The following is a 2,500-nucleotide window of genomic DNA, read 5'->3' as shown; positions in this document are numbered from 1 at the left end:
GCTGGAATTACCGCGGCTGCTGGCACCAGACTTGCCCTCCAATGGATACTCGTTAAAATTTTTACAGTGTACTCATTCCAATTACAGGGCCTCGTTAGAGTCCTGTATCGTTATTTTTCGTCACTACCTCCCCGCGTCGGGAATGGGTAATTTGCGCGCCTGCTGCCTTCCTTGGATGTGGTAGCCGTTTCTCAGGCTCCCTCTCCGGAATCGAACCCTGATTCCCCGTTACCCGTAAGAACCTCGGTAGGCAGATACCGTACCGACGAAAGTTGATAGGGCAGACACTTGAATGATCCGTCGCCGGTGCAAGACCGTGCGATCAGCAAAGTTATCCCGAGTCGCCAACAAGACGAGCCGAAGCCCGGCAGGTTTTTGATATGATAAAGGCGCGCCTCCCGCAAGGTCGGCGCTTTTTGCATGTATTAGCTCTAGAATTACCACAGTTATCCAAGTAAAATTTACGATCAAATGAATCACGACTGATTTAATGAGCCATTCGCAGTTTTACCGTACGCAAGTTCGTACTGAGACATGCATGGCTTAATCTTTGAGACAAGCATATGACTACTGGCAGGATCAACCAGGTAACTATCGGCCGACAAAATACGCGAACGGAGTCTTTCGCTTTCCCCGTCGCGGTATCGCACTGTATTACTCAATCACTATTTTTGCTTAGCTCCTCAAACCCGGCGTAAGCCGCGATCTGGACGCCGTCGACACCGGCCAGACGCCCTTTCGGGCGAAGCCGCGCGCGGGCTGCGTTTGCATACAACACCAGGAACGCCCAACAAAAGCGAACCGAGAAAACTATCACTTGCGTGCGCACCGGCCACCGCAACTACGGCCCGAGGCCGTGGTCGCGCGCCGAAACACAAACTCGTATTTGCTACTTAATTTTTTCCGTCCAACGTTCAGAGCCTCGCTGCTAGCTACGACGCCTTCGCGGGTCAGCATCAAGTCTGCCCAAAAGCGCACATCGCCTGCACGACACCACATCGTTTTGTCACCAAATACCTTCAACCGACAACCGCATCGCCAATTTGCTCATTTCGCCACAACGACGTCTTCCCTCATAGTATACAGGGAAGCTGGTCTCGCGACAAAGGTAGCAAACTTGTCGAATTTCGACAATTTTCCAAAACGTGCGTTTCTGTGCGGGAAATTGTTCATCGGGCGTCGGCCGATGTCGTGCGTCTTTGTCCGGGCGATTTTCGAAAGTCGCCGGACTTGTGTTTTTTACGCGCGCGCCGGTGGGCTGGTCTCGCGACAAAGGTAGCAAACATGTCGAATTTCGACAATTTTCCAAAACGTGCGTTTCTGTGCGGGAAATTGTTCATCGGGCGTCGGCCGATGTCGTGCGTCTTTGTCCGGGCGATTTTCGAAAGTCGCCGGACTTGTGTTTTTTACGCGCGCGCCGGTGGGCTGGTCTCGCGACAAAGGTAGCAAACATGTCGAATTTCGACAATTTTCCAAAACGTGCGTTTCTGTGCGGGAAATTGTTCATCGGGCGTCGGCCGATGTCGTGCGTCTTTGTCCGGGCGATTTTCGAAAGTCGCCGGACTTGTGTTTTTTACGCGCGCGCCGGTGGGCTGGTCTCGCGACAAAGGTAGCAAACATGTCGAATTTCGACAATTTTCCAAAACGTGCGTTTCTGTGCGGGAAATTGTTTATCGGGCGTCGGCCGATGTCGTGCGCCTTTGCCCGGGCGATTTTCGAAAGTCGCCGGACTTGTGTTATTCAAGCTCGAACGGTACTCGACAATTCTTCGAATGGCCTCCGACCTGAGGTCAGAGTCGCAGTAAAACAAACGAAGTACCCCAGAAAAAAGTTGAAAAAAAAAGCAACTCCGACCTGAAGTCGAAGTCGCCGTAAAAAATACCAAGTACTTTGAAAAAAAAGTGGAAAAAAAAAAGCAACTCCGACCAGAGGTCGAAGTCGCCGTGCGCCCGCCCGTTCGCGGACAAATCGATAGATCTTGCGGCTTACTCTCAACAAATCGCAGTGAGAATACTGCTCTAGTGATTACGACACCGCGATCTTCATCTAGGTCGTTTGCAAATGATTTAGCACCCCGCCACTCGAGCAGAAAGCTTTACCCGTTTCGGGGCGACGCTTGCCGCGCCCGTGTTAGACAAGTATCCGGCATTGCCAGCGGCCCGGTGGCCGCCTAACTTTGCCTCTCGACGGCAAGACACAACTTTATCGTCGCTTCCTAGGCGGGATTCTGACTTAGAGGCGTTCAGTCATAATCCCCCAGATGGTAGCTTCGCACCATTGGCTTATCAGCCAAGCACATGAACCAAATGTCTGAATCTGCGGTTCCTCTCGTACTGAGCAGAATTACTATCGCAACAACCCTTTATCAGTAGGGTAAAACTAACCTGTCTCACGACGGTCTAAACCCAGCTCACGTTCCCTATTAGTGGGTGAACAATCCAACGCTTGGTGAATTCTGCTTCACAATGATAGGAAGAGCCGACATCGAAGGATCAAAAAG

General features: G+C 51.6%; 1 non-coding gene across 1 annotated transcript in view; it reads right to left on the bottom strand.

Moving 5' to 3' along the window:
- LOC145762943 (small subunit ribosomal RNA) overlaps window positions 1–590 on the bottom strand; it is a 1,810-nt gene extending 1,220 nt beyond the window's left edge. The window contains exon 1 of the ribosomal RNA XR_014288126.1: window positions 1–590. This exon is cut by the window's left edge and continues 1,220 nt beyond it. This is a non-coding gene — a ribosomal RNA (small subunit ribosomal RNA).
- Between the last annotated feature and the right edge of the window lie 1,910 nt (window positions 591–2,500).

The sequence above is a fragment of the Corella eumyota genome, unplaced genomic scaffold (genome assembly GCF_963082875.1).
Source record: "Corella eumyota unplaced genomic scaffold, kaCorEumy4.1 scaffold_268, whole genome shotgun sequence".
In the NCBI taxonomy this organism is placed as follows: Eukaryota; Metazoa; Chordata; class Ascidiacea; order Phlebobranchia; family Corellidae; genus Corella; species Corella eumyota.
The sequence above is the reverse complement of the archived record's forward strand: the minus strand, read 5'-3'. Positions and strand labels throughout refer to the sequence as shown.